The sequence below is a fragment of the Astatotilapia calliptera genome, chromosome 7, assembly GCF_964374335.1.
Source record: "Astatotilapia calliptera chromosome 7, fAstCal68.1, whole genome shotgun sequence".
Classification (NCBI taxonomy): domain Eukaryota; kingdom Metazoa; phylum Chordata; class Actinopteri; order Cichliformes; family Cichlidae; genus Astatotilapia; species Astatotilapia calliptera.
The window spans coordinates 61,933,204-61,950,472 of NC_137428.1; the positions used below are offsets into that span (position 1 = coordinate 61,933,204).

The 17,269-nt window shown below is 41.1% G+C and overlaps 3 long non-coding RNA genes across 6 annotated transcripts; 2 read left to right on the forward strand and 1 right to left on the reverse strand.

The window, feature by feature from the left end:
• Positions 1-1,525: 1,525 nt before the first annotated feature.
• On the forward strand, positions 1,526-8,231 carry LOC145430194 (uncharacterized). 3 transcript variants are annotated; one of them, XR_013910652.1, is made up of 8 exons: positions 1,527-1,989; positions 2,799-2,877; positions 3,087-3,208; positions 3,306-3,374; positions 3,533-6,688; positions 6,786-6,964; positions 7,060-7,153; positions 7,573-8,231. It is a non-coding gene; the product is annotated as an uncharacterized LOC145430194 (long non-coding RNA). The 3 variants fall into 3 exon arrangements; XR_013910651.1 differs by having other exon boundaries at positions 1,526-1,989; positions 3,306-6,688; XR_013910653.1 differs by lacking the exon at positions 1,527-1,989 and adding an exon at positions 1,997-2,632 and having other exon boundaries at positions 3,306-6,688.
• Positions 8,232-8,322: 91 nt separating this feature from the next.
• On the forward strand, positions 8,323-10,423 carry LOC145430195 (uncharacterized). Its single transcript, XR_013910654.1, has 2 exons — positions 8,323-9,553; positions 9,668-10,423. It is a non-coding gene; the product is annotated as an uncharacterized LOC145430195 (long non-coding RNA).
• On the reverse strand, positions 8,779-14,476 carry LOC145430193 (uncharacterized). Of its 2 annotated transcripts, XR_013910650.1 has the most exons (4): positions 14,381-14,476; positions 14,239-14,305; positions 11,817-13,714; positions 8,779-10,294 (listed from the first exon to the last, which is right to left on the reverse strand). It is a non-coding gene; the product is annotated as an uncharacterized LOC145430193 (long non-coding RNA). The 2 variants fall into 2 exon arrangements; XR_013910649.1 differs by having other exon boundaries at positions 14,239-14,453.
• Between the last annotated feature and the right edge of the window lie 2,793 nt (positions 14,477-17,269).

Here is a 17,269-nt window from a genome sequence, read left to right on the forward strand (position 1 = left end):
TAGTGTGTATTGTTTCCTGTTTTATTTTGAAGGATTGTGTCTTATGTCAGTGTGTCCAGCTTCGATCCCCTGACTCGTTAGCCCCAATCTCTCCCAGCTGTGTCTCCCTCCTGTTTTCAATTCCCTGATTACTTCCTTGTGTATATTAGCCCTGTGTTTGCCCTTGCTCAGTGCTGCATCGTACCGTCGGATTATGCCTTTGTGTTTTATACTGTGTTCAGTATTTTCGTGTTCACTACCCTTGTTCAGTTCATGTTTTAATTTCTCCAGCAATAAAGCTGAGGTTTTGAGTTACAATTCTGTGTTTGAGTCCTGCATTTGGATCCTCATCTCCGCCTGCCCGCACACAGAGCCCTGTATTTAAAATCCAACTCTTACCTGAACTCTGCTGCCTTTCTGTCTCTCTCGCTGCTTTGTAACGCACCATCCCCCTTTTGACATTAGATAATGGTACATCAAACCTGCACTGCAGAGAGGTTGGCATGACAGGAAGTCGAGATGATAACGATAGACCAGCCTTCAAACTAAGACGCGTGATGTATAAAAGTCTTTCTACTGAGTAAAGGACAGTTTGAGTTTCCTGCTGGCACCATGCACTGTCTTCACAAGTTTCTTCTTTGTTTTCTACCATGTCTACAAGGCATCAGTGTGAACATCAAATATATCTGATTTATAAGTGGAGACGTTTGACTTCAGATGTTTGGTGTAAAAACAAAGCTCTCAGGAGACTCCTCGAATACTGTAACTCTGTGAGTACAGTAATGGAGTATTTTTACTTTGTTACATCATTGATTAACATCAGTCAGCCTTTTAATATCATTTATTTAAAAAGACGTTTGTCTGTCTGTGTGCGTGATGCTCTGCGAAGCGTCCTGCATTAGAAACAATGGAAAACTATCCACATCTCTCATTTTCAGCGACTCGTTTGATTTCTGATGCAGTACGCTCATTTGGCCACACAGCGGCGCTGCTGACTTGTTAAATAGCTCAGCAGAAACATTTCAAATTATTTCATTCAGCATTCGTTTCGTGTCTCACTATGAAAACGCCTCATGCGTGACCTCATCAGAAGCTCAAATGCCATTACAGCAGCCATAAGTGACGCCCATGTCAGGAGCCACAAGTTTCTGGTCACCTTCTGGTGTGCTGTATACAAAAGCCAGCCGGCCCTCATAGATCCAGTTAAAATTTTTAATTTTATCTTAAAATATCTGAAAAGCTGGAGCTGCTTTTATTTGAACTCATTTATCACAAAAGAGAAAACACATTAATAGAGGAAAGGGGAGGACGAGTCACAGATATCCTCGGTCCTGCTATGTTTTCTGAAGCGTCTCATTCTGTGGCTTGGAGCAACCCGTTCTCACTCCCGACACGTAAAATAATGATGATTTGTCGCGTCCCTTAACTTCTCATGCTGACGCTAAAGGTATCCTTCCACGTTTTTTATGTGACGCTGTGGGTTGTCAATTCATTCCAATATGAACCCGCTCGCGCGATCAGAGACGCTTCGAGCAGAGGCTCCAGCCATCCATTTACTCCAATAATAATCCCGTCACAGCGAAACATGACGCTGTGAAGCACAATCTAACTGGAGAACCGGGGACCCTCTCCGCGAACGGGTTTTTCTCCCTAATTTAATGCTTTCTTTTAATGGACATCGTTAACATTTCTCAACAAAAACACATGAAAGTATCACTGATAATGCAACAATAAAATCGCTTCATGTTGTGGCCATCACACAGTGTTTTCCAAACTGATTCACGAGCTGAAAGTGCTCAGATTTAACGTACATAATCCTTTGTTAGGTTTATTATTTTCATTTCACACGTAAAACACATTTATAGATTCATCCACCACTCCTGTTAGTTTTGGATGTGCTCGGCTCCAACCAATCAGATGCAACCTGTGTAAGCAAAGGATGATGGGAGAATGGAGAGACCCATTTATAAGAATAAGAAAATGAGGCGGAACTGATTGATTCTAATGCAGGTATGTAAAAAATACATATTTAAAGTAATAGGGCAGCACGGTGGTTAGCACTGTTGCCGCACAGCAAGAAGGTCCTGAGTTCAATTCCACCATCAGGCTGGGGTCTTTCTGTGTGGAGTTTGCAAGTTCTCCCCGTGTTTGCGTGGGTTCCCTCTGGGTACTCCGGCTTCCTCCCACCGTCCAAAGACATGCAGCTTGTGGGGATAGGTTAATTGGATATTCCAAATTGCCACTAGGTGTGAATGTGAGTGTGAATGGTTGTCTGTCCCTATGTGTTAGCCCTGCGACAGACTGGCGACCTGTCCAGGGTGTATCCCGCCTTTCGCCCTATGTCAGCTGGGATAGGCTCCAGCGCCCCCCGCGACCCTGAAAAGGATAAGCGGAAGCGAATGGATGGATGGATGGATAGATGGCTCTTGATGTGTGTTTCAAAGTTTGTTTTTCATAAAAGCTTCAAACAAACAGAGGTGACTGATCTCGAAACGGTTTAATGCATTTAAAAATGACTACAGCTACCGTCAGCATCCTTGCTAGGTAACGACTACACGTGGCTACTGCAGCATTAGCCATTTAATCCAACGATGATGGATTAAATCTATTACAAACGTTAAAGGACTTGTGTGCTGCAAAATACCCTCACATGGTGCGTAAAGCAGTTTTTGCGTTAGAGTTCTGCTAGCTTTTTATAAACTGATGATGCTAACGTTAATTGCTAACGTTAACTGGAGCGCCAAGACTGAAAATCATTTGAGTTGCGTTAGTTATGCGTTTATGTCACAGAGTTCTGCAAAAATCTCTTTCCTCTTTAGCTTGAAAATGAGCGATTCAGAGGATCCCGAGCTGGAGGAAGAGCTTCAGGCTGCTGACGAACTCCTTCAAGATATGCAGGTAATATTTTTAGTGGAAACAGTTGTTAAAGAGGGAACACGCTTGTCTAATATTTTGTACGGAGTAAACGTTATATTATTTGAAATTTTTTTTTATATATGTGTATATATAAGTTTGTCAAATTAAGTTGGTTAACTTAAGATGTTTGATAATCTTTGCTTTATGGACTGTATTTTAGGTGTTCCCTTTTTTCCTTGTTAATTGCGTAGAATGATGCACAGAGTGAACCTCAGCCAAGACCAGTGCGCTGGAAAACACGTGACAGACAGACAGGGAGATTTTATTCCTCAAAGACCATCAACCAGTCGATGTACTAGTTGCATGCCACGTGGTCAGTGTTCACACAACCAATGATTTTATCTCACAACTTGTTTTCACCAAAGAATTTCAGTAAGTAAATATTCTTCAATCTCTTTTTTTCCTCCCAGTGTCCAGAGAGCAGCATCAATGTCCACGTGAAGAACCTAGTTATGTTGCCAGTGTCAACCCAACAAAAGGTACTTTACCTTCTTGTATATGTTGTGATTTCTGTTTACTTTTATATTTGTTGTTATAGTTGAGTTAGGCAGGGCTTTTGTGCAGTCCTAAGAAACATACTGCCTAGAGTGTTTTTCACTTTGTGGAAGAGTTTCTTCCTTTATTTTTTTTCTGTTAGTGTATGGAACTGAGGTGCTTCGTCAGGAGCTCCTTCAGTTGTTGGAGGATGGAGAAGAGGACGCAGCCATGACTTGTGAGACGTCGTCTGAGTCAGCTGCTACTCACTGGGCGATCAGAAATATGGTGTCCTCGCAAAAGTGGAAAGAGGCCAGGCCTTGTCTTATAGATAATATGTTAGCTACTCTGGATCCACAGTCACACCGTGTGTGTGTCAGTGTGGCAAACAAGTAGTTGTGAGGTGTCTGGACTGCCTGCCTCTCCCATTCCTTTGTGCTGACTGTGATATTGCAGTTCACACACGCTTTGTCCTGCACAACAGAGAGGCAGTAACAGGAGGGTTTTTGCAGCCTTCATCACAGTTTAGGTACGGTTTTTAAGTCTTATGCATTTCTTGCTATGTACTATGAGTGGGTGCTGTTATTGTATATTTGTTGTGTATCAGTTAATTTCCAATTCCTTTTTATATATATATTGTGTGTTTTAATGTTAGTTCGGCTGTTGCCTGTGCAAAGGCCAGAACATGTGTGTGACTGCCCAGCAGGTAACGTTGAGGTTTCACGCGGCGCAATTGTGGCTCTTGTAACCATAAATGGTAAGTTGCCCTTTTGTCACACACTACATACACAATAGATGTGTTTGGAGTATGGCTGCCACGATTAGTCAACTAGTCACGATTACGTCGACTATCAAAATCGTCGACGACTGATTTAATAGTCGACGCGTCGTTTGAAGCTTTGTAAGATCCCAAAAGACGCAGGTATAAGTAGTAGGATTTAAGAGTGTAATAACGGACTGAAACAGAAGATGGCAGCACTGCATGTACAAGGATGCCAGCTGCCGTTAAACCCCGAAGAAGAAGAAGAAGAAGCTGTGTCCCAGAATTCATAGCGCGGCCCAGCTCAGTTTCCAACAATGGCGGCAGCTAGTTAGTTTTAATATTACTCTTATTATTCTTTCTGGGTCACAAAATAAACGTTTAACATATTTTCAGGCGAGAATGTAGCTGTGTAAACCTCAAATATCTGCTCAGTTTATCAAGACACCACATATTTTCAAAAGCGCTCCTACGTTTTCGGAGCCGTCTGTTACCCACTAGCTCGATAGCTAACCGGGGGCTAGGCTCAAGAGCCGTGAGAACACCGGACTCCCGGCAAATTTCGCTACTCAGGTTAAACATGATATAGAAGTCACTTGGTGGATAACTTCCAAATGTTATTTGGCTTTTTTCAGTATTTTATTTGTTCCTGAGTAAATCGGTTTGGCTGAGATTAAAGTTATAGTTTTTACACAGCTGAATAAACATCAAGCAGACAGCTGATTATCAGAAGTGTGAGATTAGGGGTGGGTTTTTATAATCGATTCATCGATTAAAATCGATTCTGGCTTGGATAACGTAAAATCGATTCATTAAAATCCTGAATCGATTTTTTTAATATAAATTTATTTTGCCCGAAATGCCAGAATCTCTGGTGACATCTCACAAAATTTCAAGAACCACCAAAGAGCTAAGACAGTAAATGAGAGCAGGTACACGGATTCTGCACATAGACTTAAACACACAGCGCGACCCGCGGATCAGAATCAGTTAGATGTTGCCTTTCTCACGGTGGGGGTGAAAGCCGACAGCGCGCTGATTCTTTGAATCGCGCTTTGTGTTCACGCCCTTAATGAGCCGATTCTAAAGCTGTTAGTTTGATCTCTCTCCAAACAATATTGACCGAACCAGCAGCAAAAGAAGATCCAAACGCTTCACATAAACATCGTCATGAATTCACTCTGACTTTCACTGTTTTGCTTCCACCGCGATGCGCAGCTCTCTCTCCCTCTCTCTCTCTCTCTGTACTTCAAGAACAGTTTCCCTTTCTTCATTATTGGCTTGCTTGTTACACACCAGTCTACTGTTGTTTACAGCGCTGTCAGCCGCTGTTTTTTTTCCCTTTTACATTTTCCGAAAAGAAAACCTAATTTCTGCCGTTCAATACTGAACAAATTTAAACTTTTTAAAATTATTCAAAATGCAAAACGCTTAACCGTGTCTCTAATAAAACCGCTGTAACTTCAGAGGTAATGTTCATATATTGATTAATGGTTTTCTTTCGTTTTTGATGTACTGCAGAATATTTTTATAAAATCCCAGGCCAGGAAAATCACCTTCATGTTTTTCTGTGTTTTATCTTCAGCTACTTTGACACAAAGGCCTCTGCTGTAACGCTCACACCTGTGATAAAGTCTTGCGTGTGTCAGCTTCCTTTTTATTGATACAAAAATATGTAAATGTACTGATCTGAATTATAATATTTCTGACTGTCAAAATTTCCCAGATTTAAATAGAATCGAATTAAATCGAATTAAATCGAATCGTGGATCGAATCGATTCGGGACCTTGTGAATCGGAATTGAATCGATTCTAGAAATCAGTGACGATACCCAGCCCTATGTGAGATGCTCGAGAATTTACTCCGGTGTCCTGTTATATTTTAGATAGCAAGGAGTTTATTAAACTCCACCGAGACAATCTGCTAATTTCATTAAAATTTAATAAACTATCATCTTGTCTTTATTTTTAGTTAGCACGTACCTTAAACACTTAAAGCTGTAAGCTAATGATAGTTATATAAGAGCAGACGCTGCTGGTGCAATAAGCTGTACGCTTTACGTCCAATGGATGATGATCTGATTAGTCGACTAATCGCAAAAATAATCGGTGACTAGTCGACTATCAAAATAATCGTTTGTGGCAGCCCTAGTTTGGAGGTTTTATTGCAAATTGTGCATTGCTATCTTGGTTTGAATTACCCTCGGCCCGCAGTATATGTGGGCACCTGTCAAAGGTCATTTGGATTTACCAGACCGATTTGAAAACAACATGAAAAAAATGAATGCTTTGAGCCATGACTGAATTTATCCTGATCCTTTCTAAAGGCCGTTATAACCTTGCACTGCCAGTGGTGAGCTGCACCAGCTGTGGCCTAATGTGGTCCCCCTCAGTTAAGGACATCCTGGGTAGTGGATATTGGCCTGGCACCTTAAATTTCTGCACCCTGTTTTCAATGGATGTCTTTCAGTCTTTCTATGACATTAAGAAGGCTGCACCAGGGATGTCACTTAAGGCATTTGTCAAAGTGCTGGATGAACGAACAGCCATTTTGGAAGGGTGAGTTTCTAAATTTGCCAAGTTTAAGGAAATTGTGTAAATCAATGTTTATGATGACTGTCCTTGAATATTCTGTTGTATGTCCTCTATGTAAAAGACTGGCCGAATATCAGCTGATGCCTTCAGTAAAAGTTTCTTGGAGTGGAGTGCTGTAAAGTTTGAGGTGGACAGGATGTGCAAGGAGCCATGCTTTAGCTGCCCTGCCTGCACTCCAGACATGCTTGCCGTCTCAGTTGATGGAAACCGCAAGCTTTATCGCTTTCAGTCTAATGCAAGGTACGTTATGCATTGTGTACATAAGTCAAATATGGATTTGTAGAAAAATGTATTTTAATGTTTCTTTTCAAACAACTGTCACTGTGTTCGTTCAGCACTTCAGAGCAGGGGAACTTTGAAGGTGTCTTCATTGAAAAAGATGAGGAAGATTCTGAGTTTGTGAAATACATCCAGAGACACACAAATCATGTAAGATACACATGTATATTAGTGCTGTTAGCGTTAATCTTGTTAAAATGACGTTAATGCCATAACCATATACACATACGTGTGTGTGTGTGTGTGTGTGTGTGTGTGTGTGTGTGTGTGTGTGTGTGTACATATATGGATGGGTGGATATTTATTTTATTTTTCTCTTAGTGTTGTCGTAATACTGTTTACTTTACTTTATCTTAATGTGTACTTAATTTTGTCACCATGTGTATTTAAAAAAAAAAAACAACAACATGATTTTTATTTTGTGTTGTCAGTGCTGTCCTGGGGAGATATGAGGTCTCGTGTAACTTAAGGCTAATTCAGCTAATTGTTATGCATTTGTTTTAAAAAGTTTGTCCCTGATAGGGCTTAATCATGCCGAGTCTTTTATGTTAAAATCTTTGGGTGTATAGGTCCCAGGGAAAGGGTTGTGCGGATCTTCATCTTGGACTGCAGCAAAGGAGTCGTCCAAAAAGTCCACTGGGAAGTTGGATGAAGAGGGCGTGGAAATAGCTGTTTGTCACCACGGAGTCCTCTTAGCTGCATTGAACATGTTTCGAGGGGAGATCTTTGCTTACCCTCTTTTTCTCCAGAGGAAGTTGGCAGCTAGCTTCCCAGGACATATTACGTTCCTTTGCTCTGATGTGGCCTGTAAATATTTCCCCTATTTAACCAAGGTGGCTCAGCAGTGCCCTGAGCTGAGGAACCTCTTGTCAATGCGTCCTTTTCTCTCCGTCATGCATGCAAAGGCTCACACTTGGAAATGCGAGGTATACTGCAGCCTCGATACGCGCTTCGCGGAAACGCCCCCTCCATTACTCGACACACGCTCCGAAGCCTCAATACAGAACGACCCATCACTACCTGCCCGGGTGTGGCAGCGTGTGTGGAGTTTTGGAGCGAGTGTGCGGAGGAGCTGTGGCGGTGACTGTGTGGAAGAGGAAGCGTGTGTGTGGATTTCCCCCCTCCTTCTCTCCTTGGAGCGCTGGACCCCCCTCCCAACTCACTGTACATATATATAGCACTGAGGTGATCCCTGTTGTAAATAAATCTCCTTTTGTTCTCTGAGAAAGAACTGTCTGCGCGTGAGTCCATTCAGTAGCCATGACAGATCTGTTTCTTGTGTGGTAAGCTTCCTGCTTTTATGATCCTTTTGGTGAGCAGCAGGTCACACAAACATGAGAATGAGAATAAGTTTCTAAATTGGCTGTGGAAGCACACAGCAAAATCTCCAGTGTTAAATTAACACTATAGAGTGTCTATATATGGGTCCACACCTCTGAGTGTTAAATACAACACTGTTGAGTGTTAAATTACAGTTTTTTATAGCCGCTAGGACAAATTTCTCAATACTTGCGTCACTTTTGCAAAACTCCTCACACAGTGAGCACAACAGAAGTCTATGTGGGCTAAACTGAGGATCAGTTATCATTGTTTTGGCACAAAATGCATTCAATGACTACATCTCTCAAATTTCATGAATTATTTTCTCACTCAGACACAACTGCCAAAAATCTTTGTACGTACAGGACATTTTGCATGTACTTACATACTGTTTTCAAAACTTAAACTTATGGTCAAAACAATAACATAATGCAAAACTGAATAAGACAGCAAAATTCAACAGCAATATTTTATTGAAACATATTTTAAATCTAAAAGTGCAGTTTAACCAGCAACAGCTGATTCTCATTGTAGATGAACATCTACACAGGTGTTACGCCTTCAATTTCATTACAAAAGGAGACAACTGCTGAATAGGTTTGTTTTGTGATGTAAACATGGACCCAGCCAGAAATGGAGAAGTGGCTGAAAGAGGAAGAAGAGTGGCTGGGAGGGGGCGAGGTATGCGTGGTGGAAGAAGAATAAGAGGAAGATCAAGAGCTGTAGTCTCAGATGAGATCAGAGCTACTGTAATTGATCATGTAGTAAATCATGGTCACTCAATGAGAGAGGCTGGTCAGAGAGTGCAGCCAAATCTGCAACGCTCTACAGTGGCATCTATTGTTAGAGTTTTCCGGCAAACCAACAGGTAACTTGTATTCTGCAGGGGCATTTGCACATTTCAGAAGTAAATAAGCTTTTGTGTAATTTTTGTTGCATTTCTGCTTAGGACTCAACAGTTACCTCACATAGGAGGGAGAGGACGGATGTTCACTGATGTGCAGGAAACTGCCATTGTTGATATGGTCATCAGAAACAATGGGATAAAACTCACTGAAATTAGACAGAGTCTTGGCAGACAACGTTACTTTCGCAAATATTCACAGTGTAAGCATAACAACAATTTCTAAAGTCCAGAAAAAACATCAGGTCAGGATGAAACAGTTGTACACTGTGCCTTTTGAGAGGAACTCTGAACATGTCAAGCAACTCAGGAACCAGTATGTCCAGGTAAGATCACAATAAAATACAGATCTGTTTTTGAACAAAACCAAACACACACAAAGACAATTTTTACAAATTTACTACTGTAACAGCTTATGTTGCCTTGTGGATTTATGTTAGAGAGTCATGGAGATTGAAGGCAGGCAAACGCACCACATTTTCATCTTTGTGGATGAGGCAGGTTTCAACTTGGCCAAAGCACGGCGACGAGGGAGGAATGTGATTGGGAAGAGAGCCACAGTGACTGTCCCAGGCCAGAGGGGTGCCAACATCACAATGTGCGCAGCAATATCCACCGATGGACTGCTGTTACACAGACCACTAATTGGGCCATACAACACTGAACGGCTCCTTGCGTTCCTGCATGATCTCTATGGACGGGTTGTGCTAGGTGAGGAAAGGGATGCAGAGAGAAGGAATCAGCCAACATTTATAATTGTATGGGACAACGTGGCATTTCATCACTCCCGTGCAGTCACCAAGTGGTTTGCAGCCCATCCCAGAATGGAGTCTCTTTTCCTCCCACCTTACTCTCCATTCCTCAACCCCATAGAGGAATTCTTTTCCTCATGGCGGTGGAAGCTTTACCACCATCATCCACATGATCAAATGTCCCTCCTGGATGCAATGAATGCTGGATGCCTGGAAATATCAGCAGAAGATTGCCAGGGATGGATCAGGCATGCCAGGAGATTCTTTCCTAGGTGTATCGCCCTAGATGACATAAGATGTGATGTGGATGAGAACCTGTGGCCAAATGGAGAAGACCGAGTAGATTAGCATTACTATTGTATGTGTATCAGTGGATGGTGTGTATACAAATTCTTGTATTTTGGGATTACTTAGTGCAAAAAAATAAAAATACATAAACATAAATACATGATGTCTGATTCATTCCAGTAACATATATTGAAATTATAAACAGAGATGTGTCCTTGTTTTACACAAGAAAACACTGTGTAATGCTACATGTTGTTAGTGTTTTTTAGGTCATTGTTTTGTGGGTGACAAAGTGTGTTTGTCGGCTGTCAACCTTTGCTAGTGTTCTGGAAGAATGACTTTATTTGAGACCTGAATAAAGTGTTTTGGTAGTTGTAGTGCATTTTGAATGTGAAATGAACTGCTTTGCCAAGCTGAAGGTCAGTTAGAGGAGTTGTGTGAAGAGTTTTGCAAAAGTGACCTAAGTATTGAGAAATGTGTCCTAGTGGCTGTAAAAAAAAAAAACCCAAAAAAAAACCTGTAACACTTTTGACAGTGTTATATGTTTAAAAGTAACCTAGTCAGTTTTGAAGATTAACAATGGCTAACACTGAGCAGTGCTGATTTTCTAACACTGGAATATTTCTAACATTTTGAGTTATTTTCCAGTGTTAGAAAATCAGCACTACTAGCACGTAGAGGCCTCCTCTGTGCTACGATAAGCAAGCCAAACACTGGCTGTAGCTTCAGATGTCCTGCACAAACATGAGAGGCAGCAGTGCTCTTATAACACTCAGCAAGAAGGTGAAGATCAAAAGTCAAAAAGATTTCTTTGAGTTTATTGCTGTTTATTGCTTTATGTCCCTCCTTTTAACTTTTTGTCCCTTGCATCATATCCTTTCTAGGTTTTTAATGACGTTTGAGTTTTGTATTCTTCATGTATGAGTGTAGTTTTACGGTGGTTTAAAGACCCATCTAAGAATGGGCACAGTAAGCAACCCTAGGCTACATATGTGCTTCTAGAAAGTGCTGCAAGAACAAACCTGAAATGCCTGAAATAAGTTTGCATTTTGCACTTACTGGTCCCTTTTCTCTCAAATCCTGTGGGTTATATTTTCTGAACAGTTCACAAGTTCTGTGGGTAAGTTACAAGTTACATTTTTGAGAGGTGGAAATAAAGCAAGTAAAAAGTAGACATAAAGCGAAAAATAGAGCAATCTACTAATAGTATTTCCTACATGACAACTCTGTACAGAGAGGGTGTCGCGACTGGTTGGGGGGGGTGAGAGGCTGGTAACAACTTCCATTTTTCCTGTTAAAAAGGGAAAACGAGCAAATAAACAACAAGTCCGTTTTTATTCATAACGCGAAAACTATTCGAACTGTGTCCATACTTATGCACTTTCTCCAAATTGTACACTAGAAACAATATCTATCAGAAACAACAAACTGGGACACAGGACGTTCCCCTTCACTCTGCATCTCTATGAGCTAACAGCCTCCACGCTAGCGTTAGCATCTGTGGGTAAGTGCTGCTAGACTTTCGGTCCTTTCCGGTCTTCATACTCACAGCTACAGTGTTGACAGGAGCCGCCAGCTCCAGTGGGGTTATGTCGCTAAACTGTCCTCCCAGGACCTCCATGGTTTACTCCACTGCTTAACAGCAAACACACAAAAACCTGTACCAACTGTCAGTGTTGATATCGTGCAAGCGTGACTCCTTTGTGTTGCACTCTAAAACGTCCGTACGACCGGAACCAAGAAAAGCGTTCCGACTCTGTAACTCAAAAGGACTGTATCGTTCTACTTTTTAAAAATTACGTCATATAATATTGTATTGTGACGCACAGTTACTCACAATTGCGTCACAAAAAAAGTAACTGTGCGATGCAAAAAATGGTAAATGGCCTGTATCTGTATAGCGCTTTACTAGTCCCTAAGGACCCCAAAGCGCTTTCCATATCCAGTCATCCACCCATTCACACACACATTCACACACTGGTGATGGCAAGCTACATTGTAGCCACAGCCACCCTAGGGCGCACTGACAGAGGCGACAGTACAATGAGACTTTAGAATGTTTCCTTTCTTACTTATTGGAGTCATTTATTTAATTTAAGTTCATATTCTCTCTCTCTCGCACTCTCGGGTTTTCTTTAATGAACTACTGTAATAAATATTTAAGAAGAATGAATGGCACGTGGTTCATTAGACTTAAGTCAGATGTCCTGCTCTAGAAGTGACATCTCCAGTTTCATTATTCACTGATGACTCTTCTACTTCTGGATCACCTTTCAGTGCATTGAAACTATTTTTGAAACCACCATTACTAAAATTTAACCTTGACTTCAATAATGTCAATCTAGTTAACACAAAAGTTAAACAGTAAGATATTGAGAGACCTGTAGCTTGCTACTGTCAACAACCTTCTACTGCTTAGAAGTATTTCTTATTTGGCTTTCTGTTTTTCTTCTTTTTTTCAACATATAGTGTACATACAGTGTAATGACTGTGAATGCTTCTATGCTGGAAATGTCAGGGCTTTGTGTGCGGGCAGGCAGAGATGAGGATCCAAATGCAGGACTCGAACACAAAATTGTAACTTAAAACCTCAACTTTATTGCTGGAGAAAACAAAACATGAACTGAACAAGGGTACTGAACATGAAAGTACTGAACACAAAAACACCCAGGTATAACCAGGTATAACCTGTACGACGCAACACTGAGCAATGGAAAACACAGGGCTAATATACACAAGGAAGTAATCAGGGAATGGAAAACAGGAGGGAGACACAGCTGGGAGAGATTGGGGCTAACGAGTCAGGGGATCGAAGCTGGACACACTGACATAAGACACAATCCTTCAAAATAAAACAGGAAACAATACACACTAAACTAAGACACGGACAGAGAGAGACAGACTAGACACTGAACTAAACCAGCAAAAAACATGAGAACACAAAACCTAAGAACTAATCCCTAAACAAGAATATGTAACACCTGCTTAGTATAGTAGGGTTAAACTTATAGACTAGATTCGAGAGGAGTAAAATAAATTTGAGAGAATTGAGTGTTGAACAGCCGGCAGATTTATTACAATGTTACAGTGGTGCAATAACCCAATGTAAACAGCATAGAAAATTAACAGAAAATCAACAGAGAAGAGCGCTCTTTTGAAAATAACAACAAAATAAAATAAAATAAGTAGTCTCTTTAGACCTGACTCCTGATGAGCAGGATATTGGGAGTTCAATAGTTTCCCAGAGAAACAATCCGTATCAAGTAAGCAGTTTTTTGTTCTTGCTTATCTGAAATCCTGCGATTCGAAGTAATTCAGACTGTAGCTCTACTCCTGCATCCAGAACAGCTGGCCACACTGCTTTTGGATTCGCCAAGAGTTTTCACAGGGTCTGGCTCGCCATCCATATCCAGAACCACTTCAGATCCAGGATCACAAAAAACCAGTCTGCACATACAGTACAGAGCAATAAACAGAATAGTTCTTAACAGTTTTTCTAAATAAAATGAGATCTCATAAAGTTTTCAAAATCAAGTACACTGTCGTTTTAACATTGTTCTGTCTCTATGAATTCCATTTGTATTGCTTTACAGCATTACAATCAATTGTATTTAAATACCCCTTTTTAAGGCATATGTAATCACATCATGAAATGTTTGTAACGTAACTAGTTTTAAATAACTTATTTACATGTATTAACCTATAACTGAAATGACAAAGTGCAGAAAAGGCACTGGACAACATTTATGGCTAAAAGAGAAGTGCATCCTGCATTAGTTTTGCACATTTGTGAGGATGCCCAATCAAATAGACAATAAAATAAAATACGACATTCCATTTCACACACGATTCAAGTACTCCGACTGGTTTTAGCTTTTTTTAGACAATACGGAATTCGCACTGTTGCAGTGTTTACCACATGTAAAATTAGCATAAGTTTTCCTGCTAACTTATCATCTCTAGTAACTCACCGGAATTCCCAAGAAACAAATACACGCTCTGCCTGGTTTTGGTCGAGAGTAAAACACATAAAGGCCTCTGAAAAGTACATAACTTTAAGTTAGAGACTGTTGAAAATACTTTATAACACTTATTTTATACCAAAAGACTCACTGTGTAGCTTGTTATTTGCTCTCTGTGTCTTGCTCCGTTTTGCCTAGCTTAATGCAGCAACGTGCTTTTGTTGCATTCACTGAACTACGGAAAATCAAAGTGTGTTCAAGGGGTGTCGGAAATAATATTACCAGGTGTGACCCGTGGTAGGTACCTATTTAAAATAGGACAGAGCCGTAGGCGCACAGTCAGTTTAAAAGAGTTTAATTTTTAATACAAAATAAAAGAAACAGTGTAACAGCAGCACCTAAAAACAATTAAAAACGTTACCTTATTAAAAAACGATAAAACTGTGCGATTGCCCGTGAGACGGGACAAGCGCTGCGGGGAACCGTTTAAAAACAAATCGACATAGCACACAGGTTAAACATGGACGGCAACTCACACATGACCCCAAATGGGTAAAACACTATAGAAAAAAAGTCAAATCTTCAGTGCCGTCTTCACTCGGGCCCACCGCTGTGCATGCAAAAGCGGGGAGACAAAAAAAAGGATTTGTTTTCCCTGCAGCGCCTTCACCGTCTGCGACAATATATATATATATATATAAATAAAGGGGTTAAAATACTAAAAGGATCAATATCTGTGGTGCCTACTGATACAGAAAAAGTAAAACCAAAAACCAAAACCATCGACAGCCGCAGCAGTCAGTCTGTCGGCTTACACCAGTTTAAAACAAATTAAAACACACTGATGCGTCGGGTCCTTTGCCCGCAGCCAGAAATCCACCTGGCAAAGCAGCAGCTCGGTACTCTGTCCACAAGTTCGTGTCACACCCTAATAAATGTGGGTCAGTGGCGATGAAGTCCACTATACCGTTCTCACGGGAGCAATGTTTCCCACCGTTCTAACAGAAGTTTAGGGGAAGGACGCATATCAGACTTTCATAGTAAAGAAACACCAACTTGCCCAACTCGGACCAAGCACTCGCAGCTTCAGGTTTGCAAAAGGAATCCCCAATTGCCCACACCTGCGCTTATGAAAGGAGCGAAGACCAGCTCCGCCCACCAGGGGCGGTCCCAAATCTCCAGGTCTCACCTGTCACACAGGTAAAACAAGAAAATACTAGTAACCATGTCTATAGGGGTTACAAATAACTAAAACATAGATTAATAATCATCATCATCATCATCATAACCAACACAAGCACCACAAGAGAATAAGAAAAAAATCCATAATGCAAAAACACACCAAAACATAACAACTCAAAATACTGGGTCAAACTGACCCAGAACCGTGACAGGTAAGGAGATGTCATTTCAGGACTTAAACCAGACTCTAAGAAATTGCTGTGTCTAATTTTGCGATGCTGTGAGTAACAAACTGGGTTTAGTTTGGAGGTTGAAGAGGAACTTTCCCTTGCCAGGCCGACAGCCGTCTGTGTTTATCTCATGCAGCGCAGGGCTAAATTTAAAATTATTAAATACTTAAGACAATGTATATTCTTCTATGACAAAAAATACAAGTATTCATTTAAGCAAATAAACAGAGCCGTAAGAGATGTTTTTCAGAAACTGTTGTCTTTATTTTGATTTGCAACTAACAAATTTTTTAAAAATTTGTAGTTTTTGTTGTGCTCTCTATTATGTGAACCCCTCACCTAATTTGTTATGTTTTTTAACAAATTAAACCCCAACAATCAAATGATCCCCTGTGAGCAAGCACTAGGCACGGTGGAAAGGAAAAACTCCCTTTAAACAGGAAGAAACCTTTGACAGAACCAGGCTCAGGAAGGGGCAGCCATCTGTCGCGACTGGTTGGGGGGTGAGAGGCAAAAGAAAAGAAAAATGAGAGCACAAGTTAGAGAACATGAGCAACATTTAGCTAACATGAACAACGTATGGTTTTCTGGACTGTGGCTGAAAAGCAGTCCATCATTACTAGTCTTTAAAAGGGAACTAATCGATCACCAAGGTGGCAATATGGCTCAACGAGGCCATAGACAGAGTTAAATAGGCAATCACTGTTAAGCATTGAAAAGCCCCAGTAACCTGCAGCTATAATAAGGCCTACTGCGGCAACACCTAAACCTATTTTAAGTAGGCGTTTGGCACCATGACGCCATGAACCACTACTAGTCGGAGCCACGTCAGGAGATGGTTCTGAGACAGGAGAAACAAGCTCCTCAGGTTGAAGACCAAGATTCTCCTGTGTCGGAACCACGTCAGGAGGTGGTTCCAAAGCAGGAAAAAAAAGCTCCTCGGGTTCAGGAGCAAAATTCTCCTGTGTCAGGACCACAGGTGGTTCCAAGGCAGGAAAAAAAAGCTCCTCGGGTTCAGGAGCAAAATTCTCCTGTGTCAGGACCACAGGTGGTTCCAAGGCAGGAAAAAAAAGCTCCTCAGGTTCAGGAGCAAAATTCTCCAGCTGCAGAGCCTCCAGAGATTCCACCTGTGACTGTTGTTCTTGGTACTCAAGAGGCTCTAAAGTTTTCTTGAGTTCGTCTCTCTCCCTTTCAATAAGTGACAACTGAGCAGCAATGCTGCTGTTCTGTCTAAGGAGATATTCTTCCTTTTCCAGAAAGTCACGGTGCATCATTTGAACGGTGTTAACCTGTTCCTGCAATTTAGCCTCCAGAGAATCCACCCTTGACTGTTTGTCATCCAGAGCCTGTCTCACCCGACGCTGAAGAACACATATTTCTTTTTTCAGCTCAATTATTTGTTCAGTCTTGTGATCTATTTCTCTATTCTGTTTTTCTATTATCTCTTCTTTTTTTGTTATTTTGTGGTGAGCTTCTCCCACTTGGTGCTCAAGTCTCTCTAACTCTTCCTTGACATCACGATGCATCGTACTAATTTGTTCTTGTATTTTCATTTGAAGGTCTCTATCCGATATTTCTCTCTCCACTAACCCATATAGTCTTTGTGATTCCGCTGGAATCGCTCTGTC